General features: G+C 41.2%; 1 long non-coding RNA gene across 2 annotated transcripts in view; it reads left to right on the top strand.

The window, feature by feature from the left end:
• Window positions 1-18,551, top strand: part of LOC149524542 (uncharacterized) — a 189,563-nt gene that overhangs the window by 66,200 nt on the left and 104,812 nt on the right. The gene's annotated exons all lie outside the window — the stretch shown is intronic.

Genomic DNA, 18,551 nt, shown 5'->3' with positions numbered 1-18,551 from the left:
TGTTATGTAATTCTGTAAAGAAGCTCTGAAGATAAATGGGCTGATCATTAGAATGAATTGGATGCTATTAGCAACAACATGTGGTAAGTGCTACACCTACTCTATTTTGTACATTAATGGAGACAAACAGATATTTTTTTGGCTCTTTTACTGATCTTACATATTTGGTAAGTTACCCATAGAAAAGATTTTGCAGAGTCCTAAAGCTGCAGGCGATCTTTGCTTTGTTGGTGAGGGAGCAATGACCCTTTCAAAGTCTATTACAGTATAACTATGAGCAGATCATATCTTTTTCTTTATGATATCAAAAGCCCCATGTTTGTCCATTATGCTGGCCCTGGGCCTTGTACAGTTCTTAAATACATAAAGGAAGACAATCAAGAAAAACACATTTTGAAAAACATAGTAAACCACCATCTTTCTATATATGCTGTATGGATGATTGAAAACTGAGAATGCTAACATATGCATAGACCCAGAGATGGCTAACAGACGTACACCAAATCTTAGTTTAGGAGTTGTACAAATAATACATATTCATGATAGTAATAAGAGTAAACATATGTTGCCAAATCACTACTGGGAAATACTTTTTTTAAATGTCACTGAATTAGTACAGATGCTTCTGTGTCATAACCCACCATATGAGTAATTTTGTAAGTGACCCTTCCATGATTTCAGAGAAAACTGATTAAGGTAATTTTGAGAACTGTTTAGAAAGGGCCCGAGCTGATTTTAAGTAAATACATAATACAATTTTCTACAGACAATGGGATCTAATTTTACACTCTACCCAAGCAGACCTCTTTCCTTCCAAGAACAAAGAACATACTAAATTAAGCAACATAAAATATATCTGGTCTTATATTCAAATCCAGACATATTGTCTTTTGTGCATTTAGTAGTGCACATCATGTAAAAAAAAATCACTGTAATTAAATTTATGAAAACAAACTGAATAGTCTGAATCTGAGCAAAGTGGTAAACTGTCATAGTCTTATTTTTCACAAAAGATCATCCGATGTTCCATCACCCAGACCTTCATTTTCCAAACCTTTCTGCTCCCATATTGTTATATAGCACCATATGTTCTCTAACTTATACTATAGACCTTTCTTAACTGAGAGAGTAATAGCTGGCCAATAGTTAAATGGATACTGTCAACAACTGTGTTTTGGCCCAAACATGTAGGTTGCACAAAACAAGAAAACAAAAATTAGCAGCTGTGGGGTGGAAACAGTCTGGAATCAAGCATATGTTTAAGTGATTTCCTGGATCAGGACCTTATTTACTGTGTCGGAGCCATATGCTACCTTCAAATATTGTGCAACCATTTCATTCTCATCGATATGTGATCCATCTAGTTTGGCTCCAGGATTGTATGTCCCTGAATTTCTAGTCTCAGGCTGCAAATTACACACATACCAAAAATGCAACCAAGAATGAGTGTGACAACCTTGACATAAGTGAAATAATTTAATTTTAAAATATCGTTTAAAGATTAACAGTGTCCTTTACGTAAATCAGATATTTGTTTTCTGAAGATAAGTTCAAGGCAGTTTTGGGGCTCTTATCCTAATTAGTTGTCTAGACACCTCTTTCATGTTTAAATACACTTTTCCAGTTCAGAAGTGGAAAGGAATGTGTTGGATCATTATGCTCTTGATGAATGAATTCAAAGCCACTGTTTTCCAGAAACAAGCTCATGATGTGATGCACAGGTGTATTATGGTGCACTCTGCCTTCTGCTCCCTAGTTTCTTTATTTTATTTTATTTGTTTGTTTCCAAGGAAAAACTGCAGCCCATTAGTAGATTCAAACATGCCCTTTGTTTACCTGTTCTTCCCATCATGCATTTAAAAAAAACTTACATTTTGATTTCTTAAATAGTAACAAATAATCAACCTCAACTCATATCTAACAGCAAAAGTAAAAAAAAGAGGTGTCATGTAGAACAAGTCCTGACCATATCTGTCTAAGCACTTATACTGCACTTATCTCTGTAGTGTCTGACTGCACTGATTTGTATAAACATCCATTAATAAAAAATAGAAGAATTCCTCATAACCTTTCTTAAAAACAAATCCTGCCTGTCCACCATCAATGCTGTAATGAAAAAGAGGAGGGTATAAGACAGCCAGTATAGAGAAACTATAAGGCTATGTCTATACTGTAGGCTTTTGACTGCAGAGAGTATGCTAATGAAGCTCTCATTAGCATTTGTCACACTGTCATTTGCATATTCTCTGCCCGAGGCTTTTTGCACAACAGGTTTTGCGCAAAAACGAGCAGTGCAGACAAGTTTGTTTTGAGCAAAAAACCCCTTTTGCACAAGATCCTTATGCCTCAATCAGGCTATTACACTGCTTCTTTTTGCACAAAAACCTTTTGTGCAAAAAGCCTTGGGCAGAGAATATGCAAATGACAGTGTGACAAATACTAATGAGTGCTTCATTAGTGTAATTTCTGCTGGCAAAAGTCTGCAGTGTAGATGTAGTCCTAGTGTGGTTAAAAATAGATAAAACAGCAAAGATGGCTCTCCCTGCATTTGGTAAGAAACTCTGTGGAGATGCTACTTACTCAAGCCTGGAAAAGAAATAGGAGCTCCTCCCTTGTTTGGATCTGTTCTGTGCTTGAAGTCTGGTTCCATGGAGCACAGAAGTAAAGGCTGTATGAGAGGTGGTAGATGGGCAACTTAGCTGCCAAAAGCCAATATATAGAGCAGGGCTACTCAACACGTGGCCATGGCCCATTTGTGGCCCATGGTGTGGTTTGGGTTTATGAAGGGCTCAACACTGTGAGTGGCCCATGAGTGTCCCACAATGGCGAGGCATCTCCCAGGCAGGGTGAGCATTGAAAGATGCAAGCGGATGGGCTGGTTGGAACAGACTGCTACAGGGTGTTGACATTTTTATCCCCCAGGGACAAGGGGCCAGGAAGACCAGGTCACTTTGTGAAATAAGCACATGTGTAAATAGCTTATTTCACAAAGTGCCCTGGTCTTCCTGGCCCCTTGTCCCTGGGGGCTAAAAATGCCAACACCCTGTAGCAGTCTGTTCCAACCAGCCCATCCGCTTGCATCTTTCAATGCTCACCCTGCCTGGGAGATGGAACCACACTTACGTTGCAGCCCTCGGCATGTATTGTGAGTATCATTGTGGCCCCTGGGGCTTCCAAAGTTGAGTAGTCCTGGTATAAAGGCTACAGAGAAGACCCTGTTCTTAGTACAACTCTAGCTTCAGGCTGTGAGATGGGATTTTGGCTGCCTCAATTCGAGGTTATCCCCTGAAAAACTTATTTATTTCACTATTAGACAATTCAATTCTTCAGGCATTCTGAGGCAGATTCTTGGGTGAGATGGGGTGGGAGAAGGCCTAGTGGAGTACAACAGAACTAGGCCTGTTGTCTCAGGTTTCTGAGACACCGTACACCTGTGAGGGTATGTCTACACTACCCCACTAGTTCGAACTAGCGGGGTAATGTAGGCATACCGCAATTGCAAATGAAGCCCGGGATTTGAATTTCCCGGGCTTCATTTGCATAAGCGGGGCACCGCCATTTTTAAATCCCCGCTCGTTCGAACCCCGTGCCGCGCGGCTACACGCGGCACAAACTAGGTAGTTCGAACTAGGCTTCCTAGTTCGAACTACTGTTACTCCTCGTGGAGTTTGAACTACCTAGTTCGTGCCGCGTGTAGCCACGCGGAACGGGGTTCGAACGAGCGGGGATTTAAAAATGGCGGCGCCCCGCTTATGCAAATGAAGCCCGGGAAATTCAAATCCCGGGCTTCATTTGCAATTGCGGTATGCCTACATTACCCCTCTAGTTCGAACTATTGGGGTAGTGTAGACATACCCTGACATAGCTTGCTACAGGACTATGTTGCTGAGCATCAGGCTATTTTTGCTTCTACCACTCTACGCTATCTGACCTCTGATATAAGACAGTGGAGAAGCTAAGCCCATAGAGTATCCGTTTCCCAGAAAAAAATATCAGTTTAATGCCACTAATGAATATCTTTTGCATGCAAAAATAAATAAAGATGTTTCTTTTTTCCTTTTTAAACAAAATAGATATTAGTTATGGTACTAGGTATACAGTGGTACCTAGTGTATGATTTGTCTCCCTTCATTTGTCCAAAATAACCCACAGATTTTAATACATTAATCCTTGTGTTCAGCAGCTACCAATCTGTTGATTTATTGTATCAAGGCAGACAATTGGCCAGCTTTTATTTATTTATTTATTTTTGCTATGTTAGACAGCCTGGAATACCATCTGCTACTGGGATTCTTATCCTTTAAACTAGATGTGTAATTCAAGTATACAATACAGTTCTGAACTTCTGTCTTTTTAAACAAACAGCTGTTGGGTTAAAAAATATACTCTAAAAGGTTTGTTTTATGTATGTTATCTATTAAATATCAATGAAGTTATGCATTGTTTAGCATCGTTATCGAAGATGAGATTTTCCTCCAAGTTATCACACTCGGGGAAATAAACAATCTGTAGCATATTTGATGACATCCAAACCAAGGTGTGCAATTTCATTAGGCTGTTGACTGTCTCTAATGTTCTCATTTATCAAAGCTTATAAAACAGAGTGGGTCCATCTCTCAGAATGGGAAGTTTCTGCTTTTAAAAGTGAGAGAAATAATTTTAAAAAATTGAAATGTTGCTGCCTATTTGAAATGCAGGAAATTATTCCTCCATTAATGCTTGAAATGACCTAAATATGGAGATGATTTTTTTCTCACTAGTTACGGTCTAATTGAATTATTATATCAGTGGACTATTTAAATGCACAAGTCTTCCACAAACAGTTATGAAGTTGGGTCCGTATACACCCCACTCCTTATCTGACAATTGTTTCATTTTTGGCCACCTTTCAGAACAGCAGATGTTTGGTATAGGAAGAAATAAACATTTGATTTGAACAAAGAATTCTGCAGTTTAGATGGCCTTGTGTAAACTACACTGAAGTACTTTAAGCCTTGACAGGTTATGAGAAGCTCCATCATTGTTAGCCCTAGTGCAAATACATTACTGATATGCTGCATTCTAATTATAATATGGATATATATTCTGTCTTGTTACTATATAAAGTGCTTGCTTCTAGAAAGAAAATATAAAGGAATTATGCTTTGTAGAAAAGAATAACTCATTTTTAAAGGCATAGGAATCTTCTGGGTTGATATCTCTGGTTTGTTGGAAAATGTGGTGCATACCATCCTGTACTTCCTACAGCAAGAGCATAGGCCACCCTTTGGATAGTTATTTCCCAGTTTTTTCAGAGGGAGTTGCTCCCCCCCCCCCCCAACACACACACAAATAAAAAGGCCACCGGGCCAGTCTGCAAACTTGAATAATCTCCATGGATACATAAGTCTTCGGATATCAACATATCCCTTTCCCACCATTGCCCCACTCTATCCCCCCAATGGCACCTCATTTCCCAAGCACACAACTTTGGGGATCACTTGGGGAAACTGGGTCAATGTAGTGGCAGTGGTTGCAACCCCCTCTTGTACTCCCCATGGCTCTTGCTGTCTTAGGGAAGCGGAAGGCAGATAAATGAGTGTGCCCATCAGCTGTGCTCCACTTCACCCACAGCTCCTGCTGCCACAGAGTGTGAGTGGGGGCATGAATGCTGCTGTTGTGTGATGCCAGGCCCCCTGCCTGGTGATCTCCAAAGCTGCATGTTCAGGAGATGGAGTACCATGGGGGAGAGAGGGTAGGGCAATGGCAGAAGGGAAGGGGTTTGGGGGCTGGTAAGGGATATCCTCCCACCTGCCATTCCCCGGCCTGCCTAGAGTGCTGATCTGGATTTCACAATCACTTTGGCTGGGACGGGCCCACAGACTGGGAGTTTGAGACCCTTGCCTTACACAATAGCAAAATGGGTTACCCATAGCTGCAACTGCCTCTAGTATTTCTAGGATAGGGTGGCCTTATGGAAAAAAAAATAGGCAGTGTGGGACTGTATTATATTTTTGCCAGATCAATGCAGGCCAGTGCAAGGATGATATGGATCCCACTGGCATCATATCAGGGATGTACATTTCTTCCCTTACACTTCTTTCCACCTTATTTAGTACTTACATGGTCCTGTGATGGGGTGTTCATTCCACAATTGCCTTAAAAGGGTTAGTGCAAATTGATAACTTGGCTACTTAACCCAACAAGCCACAGCTGTGACAGAATCATGTAGCTAAGGGACCCTTTGGCTGAGTGAGGGACCCCAGCTGAGGTGAAACCATGTTGGCTAAATTTATTGTAACCCCCTTTTTCCTCCCCAGGTTACTGGGGAGCAGGTCACACTCACAGGTGTGCGTGGGCGCCTGGTGTTTTAACCCAAAAGAGATCCTGAGCACCCCAGTGGTGATGGTATTTAGTTGGGGAAAGCACTATCTCTTGCTGGCATTGAATGTAAAATGGCGGTGCCTCCACCTGGCTGGCCTTGTACATACTCACTGGTGTGCCTTGAGAGCCTCCAGGAACATAGTCATTCCAGCTATAATATGAATCCAAAACATCAACTACAAATCATATACATCTAATAGAATACTTTAAAATAAACAATCTTTACTTAACTTAAATAAACAGGGATTAACAGAATTAGAAATGAATAGCATTAACAAAACACATAACAATGATTGAAGCTTATACAGCTACCATTTGTACTAATAGTGACCCCACCCCAGAGTGTGCACACCCCTAGACTCAGTCCCAGACTTGCTGGCGTTGGCGCGCTGATGTTGCCGCTGTAGTGGAGATTTCGTCCAGGCTAAACAGCAGCTCTGTCCCAGGCAGCACTTTTCCAACAAGGCCCAGAAACTTGCTGCCTCGTGATGTGCCTATCGGAAGCAGCCTGCTAAAACCCAGTTCCAACAGGCATCTAGTAGCTGCACTCCAACAGCCCCTGGACTGGATCAATATCCTTGGCAGCAGCCTGGCTCCCCCTTTGGTTCCAAACTCCAAGGCAGAGTCCCAGACTGCTAGACCTCTTTCTTCAAGCAATGGAGAGAGCCCTCTCCCCCACCAGAGTCCTTCCTTCCTGTTTTTTCCCAAGGGCTCATGGGAATTGTAGTCTGGATTGTAGCACACAGGGTCTTTTCAGAATAAAACAGAGGCCCCTTTAGAGTAAGGGGACTACATTATAAAGACAGGAAAGTGGATATAATGTTGCTGGGGAAATCTATAGTCCCTCTTTGAGAGGAGGGATTTTTAGATCGCCTATTGGTACTTTGTCAGAGGAAGTATTTGGAAGACTGTGAATCCGGACACTGAGGAGTCCCAGATTGCAAGGAAATGGTTTGGGGAAAGGCAATAAGGTCTAGAAGGAAACAAAGCTTGGTTATTCATTACAGGGTCCTTCAGCTAGAACATAGAATGGTGGGTGTGCATGATGTTCCCATGCTAGCCACTGTGGGGCAGTGATAGGAAGACTACCTACGATTTCTGCAGGGGGTAAAAGAACTTTAAAGGTCTACTAAACAGGGGAAAACACAAATTGTAACCTGGCCAGAGGGCTGAACTACATAGAGGCAGCAAGTCACTTGCGGAGTGAGAGAGGGGTGCAGGCAAATGAGGGCAGCAATAGGAAGGCATGGAATGGTGCATTCAACTTATGAGATATTCCCTTAGGTGACTAGAAGGAGATGCTATCCTAGAAGCTGGTGGAGCACCCCATCATCACAAAAACTGAGTGTCTCAATCTTTTAAGAGTGTTTCTTTTCACAACATACTGTGAGATAGATGAGAGCTCGTATCTCCATTTTATAGACGGGGGTAGGGGAACTGAGGTACAAAGGGACTAAATAATTTGCCTGAGGTCACACAAAGTCTGGGATGAAGCAGACTATTTGGATCTGATTCTCCTGAGGCTAATTCTCTAACCACTTCACCTTTCCTCATGCCCACAATCCCAGATCTGGGGAGGATTCTATAGCTGTAATGAATTAGAAAATGGAATAAATTAGTTCTATATTTCACTCTAAAACATATTTTATTATTTGTTTTGCACCCTGGAACCTTGGCAATTATGCTTGGAACTAAACAAAAACAGAGTGAAAGCTAGTTATGTATCAAAAGAGCATAAGGCTGAGATTTTTCAAAACAGTTTAAAGGAGTTATGCACTCATATCTGACTGAATTTCAGTGGGAGTTGGACAGTTTCTTTACTGCCCTTAGGAATCTTGATTTTAGGAAGGGATTTTCAAAGATGCAACAGCTCGGTCAACAATTTGATAAACTTGTGGGCAGAGCTGCCAACAGTGAGAAGCAAAGGGGACAGCCACCCTGGGACCTGGAGATTTAAAAGGGATCAGGGGTCTTGGCCACTACTTGGAGCCCTAGCCCTTTAATTTGTCTCTGGAACTTGCGGCAGCCTGCAGTGCTGGAGGGCTGGCTGGAGTACTGCAGTCCCTAGTTCTGCCCCTTCTGTTGAGGCCCTGCCCTTTCTGGTACAGTGTGGAGGCTGAAGCCAGCTCTCCCCAAGGCCTGGGGATAATTCTCATCAGTGATGCTTGTGGGGAGAATTGCATAAGAAGAAAGTGAAATTATTTGTGCAGACCTGTTGTGAGACAAAACTAGAAATTCACATTTATGGATTTGATTTCAACATTTCAGCATATTTCAGCATATAGGAGATGAACTATACTCTCACTTGTACTGATGTGATAGCAGTCCTGTACCTTTGAAGGCAATGGGTGTTTTGCTATAGGTTCAGTAAGAGCCTAGTCTGGATCCACATGAATAACTCTATTAAAGAGCATCACAGAACCTGTAAGAGAGGAAAAATAGACCTCATATCACTAATGGGAGTGCCACAGAGAGGCATCACACATTCTCCTTGATTTCAGTGTTAACATGCCTGAAGGAAAACCTTATTGCACAGAATGTAAACCATACTGATTTGTTCATTCTTTAAGAAGAAATGTGACTTTTCTCTCTGTCAAGACTGAGATGTAGGCTGCCAGATCTTGTAGTTAGAGCAGAAGTAAGAGTTGGGAGCTATCCAAGGGTCACAGCTCGAGTTGGAGAGTCAATCCATAGTTCAGAGCTGAATTCAGAGACCAGGGACAAGGCTCAGAAACAGATCATGAAAGTAGGAACTAGGCTTCAGGAGTGAGGCAAGAAGACAATATCAAATGTAGAGCCCAGTTGTGCAGTCAATTTCCTGTGCTTCACTTTGAGTTTAAAGGGGAAGTCCTGACCATTTAGACTTCACAATGTTCTCCCAGGCAGATCTAGGAAAACCTTCCTGGTGTAACATCAGGTTTAATAATCTCTCCAGCTCAGCTAGTAGAAATTGGTAGATGAGAGCAGGGAGGTGACAGATAATCAATATACACAGAGTTGGGATCTTCATGGTCATGATACTTGCAAGGTGGCTTATTTCTGCCACCTTTCTTTCCATATGACTAGACAATGGAATTGTTCATTGGAACCTTTTATAAAGTGAGTTTAGCAACTGCAGGTCTTCGTTCTAGACTTGGAATACTCTCCCTAGCACAGAGTCTTCAGAAATAAATATGATCTGAGAATGAACATTGATTGGAAATTACATCTGCACGGAATGCTCATGTCTTCTGAGTGCTGTGTGTTGGCAGTGTGTAATTAATTTTAGTCATTTCCCTGAAAATACTATAACTGAATTGTAATCAGTAATGTGAAGGGAGGGGCATGCTTGCTAAGAGCTATGCTAGCTAAGAAATAAGACAATTTTCTGCAGCCAGCCAGGCTCTTAAGTCATGTTCTAGCAGTGATTTTTGTGTGTGTGTGTGTGTGTGTGTATAGCTGTTCTGAAGCAATGTACAAAGCACTCCTCATTGCCCCTTACAATTTTCTCAGCCTGTCCTCCACAACACCATTCCTGTAATGTTGATGGCTAAAAGAAGTTAAGAAGGGGGTTGGGTTTTGATTTTTCAAAAACAGAGTCTTGATTAAAAACTTACTCTCCACATCCCTGGTGCTGCTGCTGATGGTTCCACACAAATCATGAGAGCAGCACTCTTGATTTCCTCCTTGCAGGAAGTGAAGCAAACTCTGAGATCCAACAAAACATTCTAATTTGGGCCTCACGAGTCAGAAAGATGCAATAAGTGATATCAGGAAAGAATCACCTTTTAAATCCAGAATAGTGATAGAAATGTAGCCGTGTTAGTCTGGTGTAGCTGAAACAAAATACAGGACTATGTAGCACTTTAAAGACTAACAAGATGGTTTATTAGATGATGAGCTTTTGTGGGCCAGACCCACATCCTCAGATCAAATAGTGGAAGAAAATAGTCACAGCAATATATACCAAAGGATACAATTTAAAAAAATGAACACATATGAAAAGGACAAATCACATTTCAGAACAGAAGGGGGATACGGGGAGGGGGGAAGGAAGGTGAATGCCTGTGAGTTAATGATATTAGAGGTGGGGAAGGATAGATGTCTGTGTCTCCACCTCTAATATCATTCACTCAGAGGCATTTACCTGTATTTTCCTGTAGTCAGCCGCTGGTCAGTTTCAGCAGCAGCTGACTTGGTGACACCTGGGGCAGAGCAGCTGGGGTGCTGCCGGGTTGGTCCAGTAGCGCCAAGGAGCGGCGCTGTGGGACCAACCCGGCAGCGCCCCAGCTGCTCTACCCCAGGCGTCGTCGGCGAGAAAAGCCTGATCTGCTGGGGGGGGAGGCACACTAACTGCATCCCCTCCCCCCCAGCAGACCAGGGAGACGCGGGTGGCAGGACCGCCAAGACGCGCCGCGGTCCCGCCCGCATCCTCCGAGGCTTTGCTCTGCGTCTCCCTGGTCTGCTGGGGGCTTTGCTCCGCGTCTCCCTGGTCTGCTGGGGGGGAGGGGGCACGCCAGCAGACCAGGGAGACGCGGAGCAGCTTTTCTCGCCCTGGAGGACGCGGGAAGCGGGACCGCAGCGCATCTGGGCGTCCCGCCGCTCCCGTCCTCCGGGGCAAGAAAGCCCCGTTCGTAACTGCGGATCTGACGTAAGTTTGTAGAGTTTGTATTCAGCTGTTACATTAGTGGAAGATATAATACACTATATGTTCATTTCACCATCTTTCCCCTTCCCATTCCAATTCAATCTTTCAGCTAGACAGGAGAACCCATTTGGTGAAAAAGGAAGGGACAAAGAAATATGGGTACATGTTCCCAGGTGAAAAATTGTTTTCATTTCCTTCCTCTCTAGACCGGGGGAGTTGAGCCCAAGCTATGTCTCACTCAGACACAATGGGTGTTTTCTAGACAAGGATTTCATGTGTTTAACAGCAGGTCAGGAATTAGGTGATTTGTTGGAGGAGAATATCATTAAGACAAATCCAAACAGTCTGGGTATAATAAACATTAAACCTTTAAATCCAGTGGACCCTATTAACTACTCAACATCTCTTTACAAGTATTAAGGCCTAACATCAACACAGACTGTATACTTCAGCTGTAAGTTACACAAGAGTATTAAGCACAATGCCAGCCTAAGAAGCTACCATGTGTTAATCCTTCTGTTTGTCACATTCAGATCACATACCTTTTCTCAAGTATTCGGAATGTTGTGGTGGTCAATTTTAAACTTACCATACAACTATATCTGTGTGGAGAATGGAAGTTCCATTTTGCAAAGGATCCTGAATTTCTGAAATTTGGCTTTGTTATAAAATGGAGTGAAACTGTTTCTGTGATGCAGGACAATGTAGCACTTTAAAGACTAACAAGATGGTTTATTAGATGATGAGCTTTCGTGGGCCAGACCCACTTCCTCAGATCAAATAGTGGAAGAAAGTAGTCACAACCATATATACCCAAGGATACAATTAAAAAAATGAACAAATATGAAAAGGACAAATCACATTGCAGAAGAGGAGGGGGATGCGGGGGGGGGGGGTGAGAAGGAAGGAAGGTAAGTGTCTGTGAATTGATGATATTAGAGGTAGGGAGAGTGGGATGTTTGTGAGTTAATGGTATTAGAGGTGATAATTGGGGAAACTGTCTTGGTAATGGGTGAGATAGTTCAAATGTTTACACTTGCCAACAAGGACTTAACAAACATTTGAACTATCTCACCCATTACCAAGACAGTTTCCCCAATTATCACCTCTAATACCATTAACTCACAAACATCCCACTCTCCCTACCTCTAATATCATCAATTCACAGACACTTACCTTCCTTCCTCCCCCCCGCCCCCGCATCCCCCTCCTCTTCTGCAATGTGATTTGTCCTTTTCATATTTGTTCATTTTTTTAATTGTATCCTTGGGTATATATGGTTGTGACTACTTTCTTCCACTATTTGATCTGAGGAAGTGGGTCTGGCCCACGAAAGCTCATCATCTAATAAACCATCTTGTTAGTCTTTAAAGTGCTACATTGTCCTGCATTTTGCTTCAACTACCCCAGACTAAGACGGCTACATTTCTATCACTGTTTCTGTGATGGAATTTTTAAAAAACATTTTGTTTGAAAATGTTCCAATTTTTTACTATATACAAAATAATTTTAAAAAAGTTAGAAATGAAAACATTTTTAAGGACACATTTTTAAGAAAATTTCAGAATGGGTCACTTGGACTTTTTCTCCAAAAAATTGTATTCTTATCAAAAAGAGGTGATTATTATGTGTTTCAGTTTTGATAGACTCAGGTATTCTTGCAGCATATGGTTTTAAGAACTTTTCCTACTAGCACTTATCAAGTAACATAAAAGCTCAACATATATCAAAACTAAAATATATACAAATATATCCTAAAATAAAGCACAAACAATAAAATACCTAACTTTCTCCCATCATAACTTTATTGTAGTATATAAAAAAATCCAGTATTACCAGCTACATGTTTTCATCGATAGATTGCAATTTCTTCAAGCATTACAGTACAGTATTGAGAGAGAACCAAAACTTTCTGATAAATAGTGTTCAGTTGATGAAGTAAGCTTATTTACCAGATTGGAAAATGTTACATTCATGTTCTCAAACTCCTAATTTTGACTAGTTTCAGACTGGCTGTCTTATCAAGGATGTGTTCCAGTTCACCATCCAGGAAAGCAGTATAGAGGAGAATAACATAAGGATTGGCAGCTTTTTAAAAGGGATACTTTTTGGGTCTTGACTATGTTGTAGTGAAAATATAGGAAATATAGGTGCAGATTGCATAAGCTTGGGAATACATTTACACTTTTTGATTAATCCACAGTGTGGTTATATAGGGGCCTAGAGTAAAATGTATTGTATTATGTATTTGTGGGCTATTTCAAGCAAATATACATTTAGTATTTAGTATTTCAGCTTCAATTTGGTTGTCTTACTGTATGCCATGCTGGCTTAGTATGGCACTCTAGCCTTCTCTAGAGGCGGCTAGGCGAGGCGGAGCTAGATGAGTTTGCCATGCACTGGTTCACAGATACATCTCTGAATTCAGGCAGTAAAGACTCATTCATTAACATCAAGAAGTCTCAGGTTGAATCCCTGCTCTGGATGATGCAATGAGGCTGTTGATTTTACATTATCTTATGGCCATGCTCAAGTTCAAAACCTGGTTTATGCTCTGTGGTATAACCAAACTTTTAGCTGATGAGAATTTCTAAAGGAGCATTCCCAATGGGCAAATTATTCCATTACTGCTGACTGCAAGGTTTTCTGCACCTTTCTCTAAAGCTTCTAGTATTAGCCACTGCTATAGGAAGAATACTGGAGTGGACATACCTGAGGCATGTATGACAATTTTTATGTTCTTAAGTAATGGATTAGGTTTTCTGTGCACATTTGGCCTAATGATTAAAAAGTGGAAATATGTTAAATGTTCTTAGGAACCATCCTACCTGTGGATAATTGTTAAATATCAAAGGAAATGGAACATTAATCTTTTTTGGTGGAAAGAAACACATTATACATTAATAGCAGTTTCTGCTACTTGCACAAACTTCGTAAATCAGTGTTTTCTCATTAATTCTGAGTTATAGCTTTTGTGTAATTCCTTTATAGTAACATTATATCACATTTTATTTTCTTAGAAAAGGCCTAATGTAGCATAATAGAAAAGTGCTGGTACAGCCACATATTCCTGAATGTCTATGGACAAGTATCTAAATATCATGTTATAAAAGTGTAAAGCAATCTGTATTTATAGTGTTCCTAATTTCACTAATTCAAATTATTTCTTTTTCAATCCTTGGGGAAGAGGAAGAATGTTTCTCCCCACCCCAGCTGGGGTGTCTCTTGCTCATATACAGTTGCAGTGCAAAAGCATACTGTACTTTGCTCTATCACACCCACAACCTAAGGTTAAGATTGGAGTCGAGGGAAGAGTGTGCAACAGAAGTGGGCAAAGGAGGATGAGGAGGTGGCTGAAATGCAGTGTACTCCTGCTAATATATGTTCCAAATGAATCCAAAGCTACCAGAAAACAAGCTTCTAAGCTTTCTGAATATGTGGGGAATAACTGAGGTATAACATTGTTTTAAAGCAATCTTTGCCTGTCCCAATATTGAGCTGAACATAGGGTGGGAGAATGTAGAATATACATACTTCCACGTGTACTATAGATTGCTGCATACTGACTAAAATTACCTTAGAGACAAAAACCATAAAAGATTTCTATTTTTAACTTTCTCTTGTAATAATTTTTATGTATTTGTACCCATCTGGAAGAGATTAAGGAAGTTGCTCAGTAGGTACCAAAAATTAAAATCTAGTCATTCAGATTATTTTTTATTTAGACTTGCCCTTTTCCACTCTTTTATACATTACAACTATACTAATTCAAACACTAGTGGGATTATGCATATTTCCATGTATTTGACTGTCAGAATTCAGGGAATAAATTTGGTATTACTGCAATGTTACATTTAATTAAAGGCATTGCTATTCTGATCCTTAGTACCATGGATTAGTACTAGTCTCTCGGATAAAAAGAAGCACACTAATTGTAAGCTGATTTACTGGTTGTCTTCATGCAACTAGATGGCACTGCTATTTACACCAAATGCGGTCAAGTATCCTTTTAATACAGACATGGATTACATGCATTAAGCACACAACAACATAATCCAAAAGCACACTAAAATGTATCAGAAATACTGACAAAATCTAAAACAGCTGTTGGGTAGCTGAGAATTAATTTGGCCTCTATTCCTAAGAGTTTTAGTGAAATAAATAGATTGCTGAAGAATAAGCACACCACCAACAAAAACATTAAGGATAATGACAATTTCAATAAAGTTCAGTATCATAAATATTGTCAGGAAGTTTTAAAATATGAACACTTGTGAAAAGAGAACAGTAGTTCCTTAAAAAATAATAGCACAAATGTGTGGCTAAGTTAGTGTCATACTAAGAGATTTGTGGTTTATTGAGCTCTTTGCTTTCTAAAAGTTAAGATTTTTTTTGTATTACTTTTCCTATTTCATTGAAATTGTGGTTTGAAAAAGTACATAAGAATGGCTATACTAGGTCAGACTAATGGTCCAGTATCCTGTCTTTTGACAGTGGCCAATTCCAGATGCTTCAGAGGCAATGATGAGAACTGGGAAATCGAGAGATTTATCCTGCCATCCATTTGTAGTAGTTAGAGTCCTAAGAATACTCAGAACTTGGGGTTTCATCCCTTAGATCTGGGGTGGGCAATAATTTTTGACTGGGGGCCACTTCAGAAAGTGGGATATCAGGGAGATGGGGTGGAGCCAGGACACTTCCATGCTTCCCCACCCACAGACTCTGATTAGCCTGCAAAGTCTTTGGTCCCTCCTCCCAGAGAACTGCCAGGTATTCTGAAAAGCTGGCAGTTCCCTCTAGGTACACGTGCCCCTGATGGTGAGAGAAGACTTCATATGCTCTCCCCCCAGGGCAATCAGGGCCTAGAAAGGGGGAGCAAGTGAAGTCTCTCACTCCTTGCCCCCACCCTGCAAGGGAGTACTAAGTTTAGAATCAAGCACCAACTGAACAGTGCTGAGCCCCTTGCAGGGCAGGGGCAGGGGCAGGGGCAGGGGCAGGGTGGGAAGTCTCCTCCCACACTGCTAGGAGCATGAAGCATTTCTAAGCACTGTGCATTCCTTGAAGAGTGGGGGCAGGGTGGGAAAAGATTTTGTGCGCTCCTCCCCCCTCACCTCCAGGCCCTGATTGGCCTGGGGGCTGGAGTAGCAGCAGGGCCTGGAGGTGAGGGGGGAGGAGTGCCTCCAGCCCACGAAGGCCCTTTTGCCCACCCCTGCCTTAGATAATCATCATTGTTGGACCTGCTCTCCTTGAACTCATCAAATTCTGTTTTGAACCCAGTTATAGTTTTGTCGGGGATGTAATGACAGCCATTAGTTCCACAAGTTGACTGTGCATTGTGGGAAGAAGCACAGATTGGGCCTCCCCGGTCTGTCACCCTTGGGGTCTGACTGGTCCCAGATAAGGGAGTTTGTTGGACCAGGAGAAGCTAATTTTACCATTTCACTCTTTACCTATTTTTCCAGATCATGTATAGGTATATAGCTCTAATCCCAATATAGATCCCTGGAGGTTACCACTAGTTATCCCTCTCCTCTGTGAAAATTAACTTTATTCCTGCCCTTTGTTTCCAGTCTTGTAATCAGTTACTAAGCCATGAGAGAACCCACCCTCTTATTCCCATTACTGCTTATTTTGCTAAAGACTAATGAAATGAACTAATTTAGCTTCTCTACAAGGACATTTCTTCCTTGAGTGCTTGTTTAGCACATTGATTGTTCACTAACTCCATTCATGATTTATCAGGCTTCCTGCTTCTGAAGTGATGTTTGTGTATTTTTTCTAACTGCTCTTTAAATTCTTGTTTGGCCTGTTTTGAGTTGTTAATATAGCTCACAGTATCTGGCAATGTCATTTTCCTCTCTTCCTTCCTCAATTGTTACTTTTTATTTTGAAAATAATTTTCTTAAAGAACAGTTTACGAGAAGGTGGGAAGTAGAAGTGCTCCACCCATGTTTCTTTACCACTAGTTCATTATTAATTATTCTCTCTGGTATCTTATTTAGTTTGCACTTCTAAAAATTTTTACCTCCTTTCTATTCTCACACTGAAAAAACTCACTTTATTGTCCACCAGAAAGGGAAAACATGGACACTGATATATTCCAGTGATGAGAACTGTGGCAGAGTGCAAAGCCTTGCCTCTTTAGATTCAGCCCCTTAGCTCCTTTCCTCAGTGAATCACTTCAGTTTGGTGCAACACCTGTGCTTTGTACTTACAATCAATTTCCCACCACGAGCTTCTGAATGGCTTTACAATGGTTCATCTATCATAGGCTTGGCCAGCAACAGACTAAGAGGCTCCTATCTCCTCCTGAGCCTGATCTCCCACCTCTTGGACTCCATTTCCCTTTCTTTCACTTTCTTCCAGATGCTACACTCCAAGAGGCTCTGGGAGACAGACCCATAGTCTCCTATAGACAACCACCTAACCTCAGGATGATTCTTACCAACAACCACAGGACATACCACACTAATACTAACCCTGGAACTTTCCCTTGCAACAAACCCCATTGCCAGCTTTGTCCACATATTTACTCTGCTGACACCATCATTGGACCTAACCAATTCAGTTATAAGATCAAAAACACATATTCCTGCTCATCCAGATATATAATTTATGCCATCATGTGCCGACAGTGTCCTTCTGCTATGTGCATTGGGCAAACATCTCAGACACTTCGCCAAAGAATCAATACACACAAAACAGATATCAGACAGTTTCATAAAGAAAAAACCGTTTCTTGCCATTTCAACCAGAAAAGGCATTGTCTCAACGACTTGACTCCCTGCATCCTGCTTCAAAGACATTTAAACACAAGACTTCAAAGAGAAACCTCTGAACTGTCATTCATGCTTAAATTCAACACTTTACGCCTAAGTTTAAACAAAGACATTAATTATCTTATCCATTACAAAGATAGCTTCCCCAATTATCACCTCTAATATCATTAGCTCACAGACATTAACCTCCCCCCTCATCCCTCTTCTGTTGTGAAATTTGATTTGTCCTTTTTTATGTGTTCACTTTTTTTGATTGTATCCCTTTGGTATATATGACCATGCCAATTTTCTTCCACAATTTGACCTGAGGAAGTAGGTCTGACCCACGAAAGCTCATCACCTAATAAATCATCTTGTTAGTCTTTAAAGTGCTGCATGGTTCTGTCTTTTGTTTCAGCTACACCAGACTAACACATCTACATCTCTATTACTATTCCAGATGCTAGATACTGCAAATGAGGTTGGCAGGTGAAAACACAGAGCTGTTCACTCAGCCCCAGTCCATTCTCCTGGATTGGTGCTATAGTGGCAGGAATTGATCTAGGCTTCCCAGCAGTACCCTGCCACGAGTGCCATAGACATACCATGGTGGGCAAATAACTAAGTATCCTTTCATAGCTAAAGAATTTAACTTAGAAATGGTGTTCTCCATCAGTCTCTAGGCAGGGAGCATATTGGAAATTCATATTTTGTTTTGATGTATTTATATTATTGCTGTAAATTAGGGTACATCTACACGTTAGGGATTGATCCTGGGAGGCTAATGAAGGAGACTGAAATTG

This window comes from Pelodiscus sinensis, chromosome 4, assembly GCF_052426305.1.
Source record: "Pelodiscus sinensis isolate ZL-2025 chromosome 4, ASM5242630v1, whole genome shotgun sequence".
NCBI classification, from domain to species: domain Eukaryota; kingdom Metazoa; phylum Chordata; order Testudines; family Trionychidae; genus Pelodiscus; species Pelodiscus sinensis.
Note: the sequence above shows the minus strand (reverse complement) of the source record. Positions and strands in the feature narration are given on the sequence as shown.